The 14,064-nt window shown below is 39.1% G+C and overlaps 1 pseudogene across 1 annotated transcript in view; it reads right to left on the bottom strand.

Annotated features, from left to right (window-relative positions):
• LOC149162836 (protein NRT1/ PTR FAMILY 5.3 pseudogene) overlaps positions 1–3,121 on the bottom strand; it is a 110,722-nt pseudogene extending 107,601 nt beyond the window's left edge. Inside the window, exons 1-2 of the transcript XR_016261461.1 lie at positions 2,819–3,121; positions 2,470–2,687 (exon numbers count right to left, since the gene is read on the bottom strand). The product of XR_016261461.1 is annotated as a protein NRT1/ PTR FAMILY 5.3 pseudogene (transcript). The remainder of the gene's footprint in view (positions 1–2,469; positions 2,688–2,818) is intronic.
• Between the last annotated feature and the right edge of the window lie 10,943 nt (positions 3,122–14,064).

Here is a 14,064-nt window from a genome sequence, read left to right as displayed (position 1 = left end):
AAAACCCAGTTCAAGAAAACCAGTGCAACATATAGAGGGTTTGTATTATTAAGAAGATTCGTGAATACAACTAAGGTGCCAGAAATAGCTCACCCAACTAAGAATATCCTCGACAATAGTACCTTTATCCAGAGGCAGATATTTCAGAAAATCAAAAAACATATTCTCAAATGCCACAACGACTCCCGATATTCCCTTTGCTAGAAAACAAAAGCTGCTCCATGCACTACTCTCGAACTATGTCATTCCTATATGAGCTTCATCACCCCGACAGTGAGCCTCCCTCGCTCAGAAATTTGATTCTATTGATCTACTTCTAGTCTACCCCGCAAAATATCCTTAGCACTGCCTGTGAGGCCTAGTGTCAACCTCTACGTCTTATGCGTCACTTGCATTGGCCCTCTGCGTCCTCTGCATCAGCCCTTCGACCTCTACGTCATCTCTTCTAGGACCTGTGCTATCTCTACCGACATTGTGTTTCCTCTCTGCTATATCTTCTTCAGACTTAGATGAAAATCCCTTACTGAATTGCCCCTCGATGTAACTTTGATCACTAACTCGATTTCCTCGGAAAACCTCGCCCCATAAAATCAAATTCTTTGATCACTTTGTGTATCTCCAACTAACACTCAAGCCTCCTTTTATACTTTTCCCGTTGAGGAATTAATCACCGAGCTTAAGTCCCTAACAAATGGCTAGGATTAGAACTAGCTTGATCCTCATCACTTAGAACTTTCTCACCCATATTTTATTAATACAGATTAATACTTTTATCTACCTAAGTTTAGACTTAGGAACCCATTAAAAATATTAATTATTTTAATAACTCCTCATCGGGGTGGAATTTATCCAAACGATTTTGGGGTCTTGGAAATCTCATGTGCCTTAGCCTCTTCATCAATTTTGAAGACTAGAGCACATCCGATGCTACCCAAAATCAACACGAGGGTGACGAGACTCCTTTTTGAGGGGAGGAAAATAAATTTGAAAATGGATCTTAGGGATTATGACATCAAGAAGGATGCCTCTATCTCCCTTATTGCATGACTAGAAGGAAGTATTAGAGGAAATGGGGCATCGTCGGCCTCAAAACCATTGTCTTTTAAACATGCCTTTAAACAAGGTGCTATTTCCCAACCCCCAAAATCTCTTTTGGGTGAGGCCTTTGAGGTGGAGCATTCAACTGAAACCCCCACACCTCAAACGAATGTGTTCTTCACTAATATCAAGATAATTGGTAATGAATGAAGTGTCGTTATTTTCCAATTCAATGGATTCTAACCCCCAACTATTTCCCTCATGATTTGGTTTCATAAGAACTAGACCAAGAACATAGATCTTTTATTCTTTTCCAAAGGATATTTTGTGGTTGTCTTCAAGGACCCTGAAGACCAAAAGAGAATTTTCGACAAGGGGTCCTAGTTCTGGGGTTATGCTTGAGTTTCAAACTAGCCATGGTTTTCGAAGTTAAACTCTCTTTCTTTGAAGTTTGTGGCTATTCCAGTGTGGGTAAGGCTCCAAAACTTACCCCTCTACTGGATCTAGTCAGATCTCCTCGGAGCTATTGGAAACTCAATTGGACGCTTTGTCAAAATTCTGAAATCAGATGAAAAGGAGCATCTTCATTGTTTGGACTATGAAAAATCTACTTTTAGGTGCATATCTTGTGAGTAGCCTCGACAACATTAGAATGCATGCCCTGCCACAAAATGGTTGTCTCGATTCTAGGAGGAGTGAAAACCCAATCACGAATGACAGAATGAGAAGGCAACAACAAGGGTCGAGAACGCAACAAGCCATAAGAAGGTCTTGCTCTCAACACCAAAAGACAACTCCTGATACTTTGGATTCACAAGATCAAGTGTAGACCCCTATGGATCTCCCTCATCCCTGAATAGAAGAGAACACTGAAGAAGAATGAAATCACATCAACATTAATCTTTGTTTCAACGGAGAGGGAGAAACCTCTCACAAATTGGACCATTCAAATAGTGATAAGATATGTCATAGAGATACAACTTTCTCAAAAAAATGAGTACCATTAGAGAAACAACTTTCTCTATATAAAAAATAAATAAATAAAAATAAAAATAAAATGTAAGTAGGAGAAACAACTTTCTCTATATAAAAAATAAATAAATAAAAATAAAAATAAAATGTAAGTAGGAGAAGGGAAAACCAAAAGATCTGTATTACCAGAAATAACCTTTGATGTTTCTAACTTTATATATATAGATCTTAAAATTATATACCGCACATACCAGCATTTCTCAATTTTTTTTACTAATTAATCTATATTTATCAACTTTTTAATATTATTTAAAATATTTTTGGTTGAATAGTGCTATTGTTAACTTTTGAAACTTTGGGAACGATGCACTCCATGAAACGCTCTTGCAAAATATTTGAAGTATCATATTCAGAAACGAAGAAGCCATGGGGAAACGAGGATAGAGATGAGATGCGGACCAGTATATAAATACAAGAGAACACAATAAATGTCCAATAACGTCCCCAGTGACTGTCTGCAATATACGCGCCAATGATAGGAGTGATCCAAACTGTACCAGACCAATTAGCAGCATTGGTTGCAGAAGCGACAGTGCCCTCCTGCATGTTGTGTCCCAGGTAGATCACTAAATTGGCGAGAACTCCATAGAATGCCATCCTTTCGAAAATCTCATAGCCTGCAATATTTATACAACAAACATCCATCAGTCAATACATTAATTACTAATTCCCAACAAGAAATCAAGCACAAAAAGCTCATGAGTAAGAAAGAATAATTTATCAGCCAAATGTTTGGAATGGATCATACCAATAATGAAGGAACAAGCTTTCCATCTTCCAGTTTTGGACTTGAGAACGCGCTTTCCTTTGAGGTCGACGGAGCCATCCATTGCGAATCCCTGAGACTCGATGTTCCAATTCTCTGGGAATTCATTTTGAAATTCAGCCATTGCTGAATCCTTGAACTGTTTCGATGAGGTGGTGGAGCCAATTTTTTTGAGATGATCCCTGAAACTGCTATCAGATCAATTATTAGCGATGGAACTATCAAATATTGACTCAGTTACTTGGACATTGCTGCGAGTTCTGTCTGGATTTTATATTTAAAACACAATCTACGGACCCATGGTAATGTGAGAAGCACGGATCACTTGAAAACCATGGCAACCCTCGCAAGTGGATGGCCATAAATTTATTTCCCTGTACGTTGCATACTATGTGGGTCCTAATTTGCATAGCTTTGCAAGTGGATCTGCCGTTTACACTGTATCTTATTACACTGCCGTTTGCATACAAGTCAATGACAACGATTTTATTGGATTTTAGTTTGCCTTCCTTCAGAAGAAAACGATTTTTGAAATTGTTGTTTGCACGCATTGGCAAGTCAATGCGAGCGATGATTGGATTGCACTTTGCATGGAGTTATATTAAAATGAATTGTATACATTGGTTACAGTCATTTTTATTGCGAGTGGATCTGCCCTTTTCTATCCAAGTAATGTTGAGATAATTTAAATTTAAATTTAATTTAATTATGAAATTATATATATGGGTTTAATTGTGAATGGCGTGTATATTCTTTGTTATAGTGACTAGTGGCTAGGTGTCTAGATTGTGATTTGCATACTATTACAAGTCAGTTTGTGAATGGCGTGTATATTCTTTGTTATAGCGACTAGTGGCTAGGTGTCTAGATTGCTATTTGCATATTATTACAGGTCAATGACAAAGATTTTATTGGATTGTAGTTTGTATGGGTTTATATTTTTATTTTTGTTAAGATTGGTAGATCTTTCTTTTTTATTATTATATATGCAAGTATGTTACAACTACTTAGCCTAGTTAGGTGGTCTTACCCTGCGCGTCGGGAAACTAGGTTTGTTGATGACCTCACCTCATTATACGAACTAGGTTTGTTGATGACCTCACCTCATTATACGCCATCCAGTAGAAAAAAATAGTTAGTCTATCTATCCAATATATTTATCCTTGATTATCATGTCCACAATCATGAACTGTCTTTCTATATATATAAACTAGTGCAAACTAGAAAGTAAATGTTATCCGCATATAAACTTAAGCAAGAAGACTATGACTTCATCCTTCTAGTTCTCATGATCCGTCGAGGCCAAGATACCTAGGGCTAGTTCTTTTGCACTTGGTCCAGTAGTTCGATCGGTAAGAACACACTTGAGAAGTTTTCCTCGATTCGGCCGAGACGAACATCCTATTTCTACAGTTGAGCTTGAATCGTTTGAAAGTCATGCTTGTAGTTTGGAAAATCCTTAATGACGGTTATCCAGATTTGTTCCATCGCCTTCCCTAGGAGGCACTTCAGTGGCCAATACAGGTGTAGAGTCTCTTTATATTGTGTTTTTTTTTTTTTTTTTCCGCGAGTGTGTCAGAGATCAGGAACCAGGACCTTCCACTCTTCCACGTCCACTACACTCGTATTCTCAAATCTCTTGATTTCCTCCTCCCACTTTGCGATGAGCCTTTGAATCTCTTCTTTGGTGCCACCCACCAATCCAACCACCACTTCTTGGATCAGTATGTCCACTGGTTTCCTCCCACAAGGTTTTCCATCATTGCTTGGCTAAGCCTCAGCTGCGCTCCCGCGATCTCCTTCCTCTACCCTTTGATTTCACTCCTCGAGCCATTGTTGTATTGTCTCGTGTCCTTCTCGCTTGTTGTTGATGGTGGCCCGAAACTAGCTTAAGCGCTTTCTTACTCCAAGGGGAGTTGCTTGCTTCAAGAACAAGCAACCATGAATTCCAAACCATTATTTTCATCATATTTGACAGCCACTCATTCTATTCATCCATCATTTCTTTCCCCCATGCAGCCTGCTCAAAGCTCGCAAGCACAAAAGAACCCCACCTAAGACGTCCTAAACACCCTTGCATGCCCTCTGACTGTGCCCATAATGGCCACTATCTCGATCACAAATTGCATGGCTGCTCACAAGCCTAGAGATCCAAAAGCCCAGTTGAGAGGAGCCCCGCTCCTTCTCCCCATTGCCCCTTGTTGTTTGACCTTTTCCCTTGTCCCCTTGACTGCATCTCTGTCATTATTTCCTTGACTCAACTCGTCCTCCCATATTTGAGCCCCTTCCTCGACCAAGTATCCCTCCCCTATTTTCTAAACCATCCCTCACTGCCATCGCAAGTCGACGCCAGCCTCGTCGACTTTCCTAGCATACCAATTCTGTAGTTCCGGAGGACTCCTATCCTAGACACACTCCCCTCTACAAACTTGCTTCGTGACCTTCGCGTCTGCCCTCATGGATGTGAACCTCCATCGAGCTCTAGCCTTCATGCCTCATTCTAGGACATAGACTAGAATTATCTCTACAAAAATTGTTGCTACCCTACCGTTTCCCCTTAGGTTTTCCATGTAGATGAGCAGACAAGCTTCATTCAACTAGCATCATACCCACCCTGTCACTATGATCCCCATGGCCGAGAGGAGAATGCCAAAGCAGAGCGAAACCCCAATAGACCCCATGCATGAGAATGGATTGCCTAAGCAAAGTAATATCCCTGACAAGATTTTGCAGCTTCATTGACTCCCGTCACCCTTCACCTCCCAGCTATTCCAACCACCCCAATTTCTCTCTCTCCCCAGCTTCTTGCCCCCATGCAATCCCAATTCAACAAACCAGATGTTGGGGAGAATAATGAAGTGCAGGTAAAGAACATAACTATTAGCCAATACTTGGGATCGTTGTGTTTCTTTGCCATCCAGGAAACATTGTGCCACCTTTGATGATATCTCCTCTTGGTTATCTCCCTCCTTCCTCTTAACCCTCTTTGTTGTCAACCACCTCTTATGCATGCGTATGCCACCTCCCATCTTTTGTCTTATTAAAATCATGCTCACTGCCACCGTGCCCTATGCTTCGAGCATGTAGGAGGCGGTGGCATTACCTTTGTTCATACTTGTCATAATGACTCCCTTAATGGGTCTGTCATCCACCTCTCACCCCGGTCGGCTGTCTGAGTGCTTTGACCTCTTTTTCTCTAGTTATGTTCCAGGATCTCCTTTAAGGGTTGGAATGTCTCATCTTCTTGTTGTTCTAGCCAATCTTGCTCAAGAGGTGCATCTTGGTGATTGCAACCCTAATTTTCTAAGAAGTCTAATTCTTATTTCCATCCCTCCTAACATGATTTGTCATTATATAGTTGAAGTTTCTAATAAGGGTTCCTATCTCTTGGATTAGGCTCGCTTTTCTCTAGCTTTGGTTGAGCTTTTCCCATTTAGTTTCTTGGTTTAATTTTTTTATCGTGCTTATTACAAGCATTGAATCCCTTTCCATTATAATAATGTTGTAGCTCCTTTTGATTACGACTTAGAGGCCTTTCCTTGTAGGTGCGAATTCAACTTCATTGTTACTAGCAACCCCACAATGTTCAACATAGATGAGCTTGGTGTTGCTTCTGGAGTCCCGAAAAAGTCCTCCAAGGCTAGTTGGTCCCGGGTTTCCTTTCGATGCTCCATCGAAGCTTAGCTTCACAAATCCTTATGGATGTGTTGTAAAATAGTTAAGGGAGGTAGCTCCTCTCACTATTACCTTCCAAGAGGCTTGGTTTACCATGGTCGGCTCTATGTTCAATTTTTGCATGATTCTAGCCTTGTTGGGTGGGACCTGCCAGTCCTCTCGGTACCACTTCTCTGCGAGAATTTTTTCCCTGATGTTCTGTATCATCCCTTCCTACACCGCCTCTTGAGGGAGAAGCTGGTGCTTGAAGATTCAGCGATTCCTTTCTTTCTATATGGACGAAAGAGTGAATCCCAATGCTAGGCCCCGAGCTCTATTTATGACTAGGCTGGAGAAAATGTCTATTCTCTAGATGAGTATGGTTTCTTGAATGATATCCCTATCCCAATCCATTCTTCTGAAAAGTTCTTCCATCTGTCTCCATTTTTGTTCAGCATATGGACAAGTGTTGAGGATATGTTCAAGGTCCTCATTGTTTTCATTACAGAGCTTGCATAGCAACAACCCATAGAATCCCCTTTTTTGGAGCTAATCCCAAGTAAGAATGTGACCTATTCTTACAAGCCATAGGAAGTAGGCCACCTTCGACCACTAGGCCCCGCCCCATATCTTTTTCTAGATCAGGTTTTGTCGTTCTCTAGTTTGGCCAGCTCTTATTCCATATGCTTCTTTTATTGTAAATGTCTCTTTGGTAGTGTATCCCCATCGTAGGATGTCTGGTCCATTAAGGATAGTTATTTTCCTTGATTCAAGATCCTTCTCAAGTTGTGTCCATTGATCTGATTCCAAGGCTTGTGGCCAATCTGTCCTCTTCCTCCACTTCCTCCAACCTTCCCTCTCCTGGTTTGGTTTCGAGAATTGTTCCATTGTATAAAAATTCCTCCCACTTGTATGTAATAGGAGGTCACTTAGGTCTTTTTTTTTTTGTAGTTTCTCTCTTTGTTTCCATGACTCATGCCAAAAAAGGGTTGTTTTCCCATTCCTAATTTCCCAGAAAAAGTGTTGTTCAACAAGGTTTCTATTTTGGGTTGCGAAATTCCATATGGTCAACCATTTGGGGGAATCCCTGTACCTCAGGATGTCTTCCATTCTTACGGGCATATTGTATTTTCTTGTCCATATTTTTTTCCATAGAAATGACCCCCCACTCATCCAGTGCCACCATAATTTTTCTCTTGTTACTTGATTTAGGATGTAAGGGTCCATCAAGCTCAAGCCTTCATCCATCTTATGATTTGTTAAGTTTTGCCATGATACCAGTGCCCATTTGTTAATTTGTCGAGCTCCTCCCCATAGGAACTTCTTAAATGTTTCCATCATTTTTGCACATAAGGTTTTTGGCGCTTCCTTTCGAGAGAGCTGATAGACTAGGATAAATTGGAGGATTTCTTTGAGGAGGACTGTCCATCCTGCTAGATTTAACCATCGAAAAAGTCCAACTGTTGAGTTTACCCATTATTTTTTGAAGGAGGGTTACGAGCAGGATGCCTTGAGGAAGTTTACCATCAAAGGACATTCCTAAATACTTGGAAGGTAGAGATCCAATAGCAAACCCTAGGACCCGGAAAAGGTAGGCTTGTATGCCTCCAAGGGTATTGAAGAAGAAAATGCAGGATTTTTCATTGTTGATCATAGTTCTAGATGCTTACCTGAATACTAGGATTAGTTCTTTGATGCGATGCGCTTCCCGAAGTGACACATGACAAAAGAGCATGATGTCATCTACAAACTGTTGGTGAGTAATAGGGATGTCATTTCCCCTTAACGTCAGGCTTTTGATCTAGGCATTTCTGGCTTCAACCTTGAGGTAGCATCCCAGTACTTTAGTCGCAATAATGAAGAGAAAAGCGGATATGGGGTCACCCTGGTGGAGGCCCCACAATGGGTTTAATGTTTGAGAGGGGGAGCCATCTAGGAGGATAGAGAATACATGGGGTGACACCAAGGCATGGATCAATTTAATCCATCTTTGATCAAAATCGAAGGCCCCAAGGACTTGGCTCGGGAACTCCAAGTTGAGGAAATCACAGGCCTTTGACAATTCTAGCTTAATCATCATGCGAGGGAGTTTTTGGGTTTTGATGGAATGCACAATTTCCTGGGAAGCCACAAAACCATCCAAGATTTCCTGGCCTTCTACAAAACCTGTTTATTTTCAAGGAAAATGAGGAGAGGAAGTAGTGTCTTTAGCCACTTAACAATCATCGTGGATATAATTTTATAAATGACATTGTAGAGGGAGATAATTTTAAAACCTTGAGGCTCGTTAGATTTGGAGGATTTCATAATTATAGCAATGAAAGTTGCATTTAGGCTGGGACATACCTTTTCATTCTGATGTGATTATTCCACCACATTCAGAATGTATAGCCTCATGAACTTCCAGACCGCCTGATAAAATTCTTTTGTGAAGCGATATGGTCCAGGTTCTTTTCTCTATGCCATGCCCTACACCACTTCCTCAACTTCCTCCAGTGTTACTGCTCACATGAGGGCTAGGTTTTGTTCCCTGGAGATGAGTTGCAGAATGTTTCTCAAAATCTATTGTGTAGCCTTAGAGTGATTTTGGGATGGTTCTATTAGAAGGGATTTGAAATGATGGACCAGAAGCCCCTCCATCTCTTCATGTTGTACTACCCTATTACCTTCTTCGTTCTTCAGGGAGTAGATATGGTTCTGTTGCTGATGTTGAATCATTGCTTTATGGAAAACTCAATTGTTACTTTCTCCTTCCTTCAAAGAGTTGACTATAGATTTCGGTTTCCATAAGATCTACTCTTAGTTTCTCCTTTCCTCAAGCTGATTGATTATCTTCCCTTCTTCAACTACAAGGAAATCAAATCTACCATGTTGGATGATTTTTTGTTGTATGTCCTGGCTTTTGTTGTTCAATTGGTGTTGGTCCCTCATTATGTGGCTGGAGTCTTCTCAATTCCATTTCTTGATCTTGTGTTTAATCTCCTTTAACTTCAATTGGAAGGTGTGCATGAAGTTCCTCCCTTCTTCTTCACTTTCCTCCACCATTCTTCGATTTTGTTTACAAGAATGGTGTCTCATAGCAAGAAGGCTTTGAATCTAAACGGGCGATTCCTCAGTCCAATTTTCAAATCGATTTCTAATCGAATGGGCCTATGATCCGAGCCCATTCATGGTAGGATTGAGGCCTATTGATAAATATCTTTGCTGATGTCTTTCTCTGAGGCCAGGAACCAATTGAGTCGATATGCAATCTAATGGGTTGCTCCATTATGATTGTCCGATGTGTACACTCCATTGTTTGTTTGGAGATCCACTAAGTGTAGATCTACTATGATCTCCCCAAAATCCTCCATCTCTGTCTCAGTGCGCCGAGTGCCTCCTCTCTTTTCTTCTAGCAATGTTATCATATTGAAATCTCCACCAACTATCCAGAGGTATTTCATATATGCTTCCCTTAATTTGATGAGGTTCTGTAAGAAGACCCCCTTTTCTCCTGGAATGTGAGGCCCATAAACTCCTGTCAGAAGGACCCAGTCTCTTGAGCCCACATGTCTAAATTTCCCTGATAATATCCTTGGGAGGCTAACCCAATCCTCAAAAGTTACCTCTGCTAGGTTCCACAAGATAGCTAGGCCACCAGCACTGCCTCTAGTGTCCTAGGCCATTACCTCATAAGTTGGGTTATAATTTTGCAAAATTTCTTGAGCTTGCCTTCCGCAATCTTTGTCTCTTGAAGAATCATGATACTTGGTTTATCTTTTCTCAGTCACTCCTTTAGGCACTACTATTTTCCTCTATTATTGAGGCCTCTAACATTCCAGGTTGTAATTATCATTTCAAGGGTTTGTTGAGTTGGTGAAACACCAGTGACAGGGGTATCATGCTTCCCGAGTTACCAACATTTCCCCTACCATTTGAATGGACTCGCTCAAGTTATTTCTCCCTCATTTATTTCCCCCTTTTCCTTGGGTTCCTTGCTTTGTCCCCTGGTTGGCTTGGGACCCCAAGTGATCTAGTTGATCCACTACTATCATACCCTACTTGGCCTGATATTGCTGAAAAGTCTCTTTATACAGTTGTTTTTGATCTTCTGGAATGAATCTCTCATCTAATTGTCTCCATTCACACAGCAAGTGCTTCATCACTTTTTCTTCTAGGTTGAGGTCATCCTTTTGGCTATCGATCTCCATGTTGTCTTAGTCTACTAACTACATGGTTACTTCCTTTTTTTGTGGTTCCTCTTCCACTATGCATTTGGAGTTACTTCCTCCCCTTTGGGTCTGTCAATGAGTTTCCAGATCTGTCTTTGCCATAGGGGTTTCTACACTTTACTCATCTTCTTATAGGATCTCAAAATAGTTATGATTGTGTATGCCCTTTCCATTTTTTCCCTAATTATGGTTTTGAAAAGTCTTCTGGTTGCGTTTTCTTTTGTGGACTTCCTAGAATCCTTCTTCATTTTCCTTAGCTTTGTTATCTCTCACAACTTTAGGGTCTTCTAGAAATTATTTCTTATTCAAAAGGAATGCCCAAAATAGATGACCGTGTTCATGGAACCTACGACATTTAAACGGTATGTTTTTAGTCTAAGGGTTGTTTAAATACCTCATCGTGGTATTCCAGCTCTACGAATTCCGATAGTGGCTCAATTATGCTCATGTAGACATAGATCTTGGCATAGGAAGTGTATTCTCCCTTTCTGGTGGAGTGTACAACCTTGACAAAATTTCTAGTGGAGTTACCTATCCCCTCAAGGATCTCTAGGTCCCAAAATTCCATTGGAATAGAAAATAATATACCAAGATAGGCGCCACTAAGATTTTTTCATGGTCTGGGTTATAGCATTCCTCCCAATGCCTCATAAAGTGACCTGCATTGCTGAATAAGTAAGGCCCTTCTTTGAAGACCCACTCCTTATCTTCCAGTTTGGAAAAAATCACTTTAAAAAAGCCTTTAGAAACCAACTTTAGCTCGATGTGTCCTTTTGACTACCATTTGAACTGGATCCATCTAACCATCGCCTTTTTCGTCGTCCAAGCCCCTATGAACGTGCATATGAGGGCATGGTATTTCATGTACTTCACTTTCTATTTTGTTATTTGGGATGATGAATCTTGGCTTTTTCATGGCCTTGGGTAGGCGTTGTCCCCCCATCCTTGCCTTCCATTAGGCACCTAGAACCAACGGTCCTTTGGTGCCGCCTCCTTGGTGCCCCATTGTTGTAGTCTCATGGCTACTCGTTTCTCATGCCGCCACATCCTTATATGAGGAGATCTCTCCTCCCTACTTCCATACTCATTCTATTTTCAACCGACCTACTCTTGGAATTGTCTGATTAGTTGTGTGTTTGGTAAGGTCGATTATCACAGGTTGTCAGTGTTTACAGTCTGAAACCCTAACTATGACAGTCACCTCAACTCCTCTTTTTGTGATGGCCCTACATGGACTTATATTAAAATGAATTGTATTGTGGATTTTTTTTTGAAAAACTCACATGACACTTTTTAGTCGAAGTGTTCATCTTCACCATAAAATGAATTGTATCCATTGGTAATAAGAATCTCATTGTGATTGGATGGATCCTCTTCCATCCAATAAATGGGATAGCCCTATTTAGCATATATATATATATGGGCTTAATTGTTAATGACATATACTCTGAGTGTTATAATGACAATTGCTTGGTGTCCACATCATTCCAACAAATTATGATTCATCATTATAAAATACATGTTTAATTTTTCCTTCTCTTATTATATTTTAGTATAAATTTTATAAATATTAATATTAAGAACATAAAAGTTTTCATTTTCATATAAATTAAAAATAAAGTTTGGAATAAGAATGAAAGCATTACTATAAATTTTTAAAATAATAAATGATTTTGATGATCCAAATCACAAATCACTACATAGAGTTGGGTTTATTGTCCCATAAAGAAAATCATTGAACAAAGTAGGGTTTCTTGTCCCATAAACAAGGAAAAATCCTCAATCTTAAAATTAAATTATTATCATTATAATACTTTTAGTTTTTTCTTCTCTTCTTATATTTTAATACTAGAATTTTGTAAATGTTAATATTGAAATTATAAAAGTTATCATCTTCATTTGAATTAAAAATAAGCTTTGGAATGAAATCATGAATGCCTAGTAAGCATAGAACATATGGTGATCAGGTGTATTCTAAGCCAATCCATGATGTAAACGTCACTGGTTCCCCATGGGTCATGGTTTCTCAAGCCAAAAGTGGGGTGTATGCTAAATCAATCTGTGATGTAAATGTCACCGGTTCCTCGTGGGTCATGGTTTCTCAAGCCAAAAGTCAAGCACACAACTTGATAAAGAAAAAAATGCAACCATTAATATAATATTTTAAAATAATAAATCATTTCCATAATACAAATCACTACAAGAAAAGTTTTCACTTTCTTATAAATAAAAAATAAGATTTGGAATAAGAATGAAATCATTAATATAACTTTTTAAAAGAATATATGATTTTGATGATGCAAATAAATTCACAAAAATGGGTCCCTTATCCAACAAATATGATAATCTTATACACCAATTTGATGTTGACTCTGAGCTTAAAATTAAATTATTATCATTGTCTCCTTAGGGGACCACTGAGTGGTGGCAACAATGGGATGTTATCCTCTCCACCCACTTGTAGATCCTACTAGGGACATAATTTTCCCCTTTTGATAAGGCTTAAAAAGTAGGCTTCCCACCCTACTGGAGCCTTGACTCTTGGTTAGTGATAAATTCACCATTGTAAAAAATAAATGAATAAAATATATTATTATCATTACCAAATTTTTACTTTTTCCTTCCCTTGATATATTTTAATGCTAAAATTTTATATACGTTAATATTGAAAACATTAAACATTTCATTTTCTTTTAAGGTAAAAAAAAAGGTTTTGAATAAGAAGGAGATCATTGATATAAATTTCTAAAATAATAAACTATTTTGTTTGTGGTGGTGGTTGTTAAAATTTACTAAGGCCAAATTTCAAAATTGAGAGTTTTCTTATTAGCTTGTGCCAAGGCAGGACTCTAGCAGTCCATTTGATTTTGATTACCCATTAGTTGAGATTTGACCAATATATTCTATAATTTTTAACTTTATAAGATATATATATATATATATATATATATATATATATATATATATATATATATATATATATATATATATATATTGTTGGGCAGCAGAGGCCCTGCGTAACAGTTTTGGAGATCAAAGCCCACACTTTTGGTAATAGTATGGTAAAAGGCTCTGTGAGATGCGCGGAGCATGAATTGTAATGAGTCAAGTTAAAGGGTTGTCCGCCCAAAAATAATGTAAGAAAATAGAAAGTGAGTCGAACTACCCATGGTCTGCGGACCATGGGAATGTATATATAGAGCAAGGCTCTAAGGTTAGAAGGCAGTTCTTTGTTTTGATCTTGAATGGTATGGGTTTATGAAGGAAATATTCTCTCTGTGTCTGTAAGTCCAAGTCAAGGGTGTTGGTAGATAGATAGAGGCTCTGAAGCTGTGTGCGCAGAGGCTTGGTAGAGTCCACGAC

The sequence above is a fragment of the Pinus tabuliformis genome, chromosome 5_2 (assembly GCF_031772625.1).
Source record: "Pinus tabuliformis cultivar Carrire ecotype Pingquan chromosome 5_2, CPIR1, whole genome shotgun sequence".
NCBI lineage: Eukaryota > Viridiplantae > Streptophyta > Pinopsida > Pinales > Pinaceae > Pinus > Pinus tabuliformis.
The sequence above is the reverse complement of the archived record's forward strand: the minus strand, read 5'-3'. Positions and strand labels throughout refer to the sequence as shown.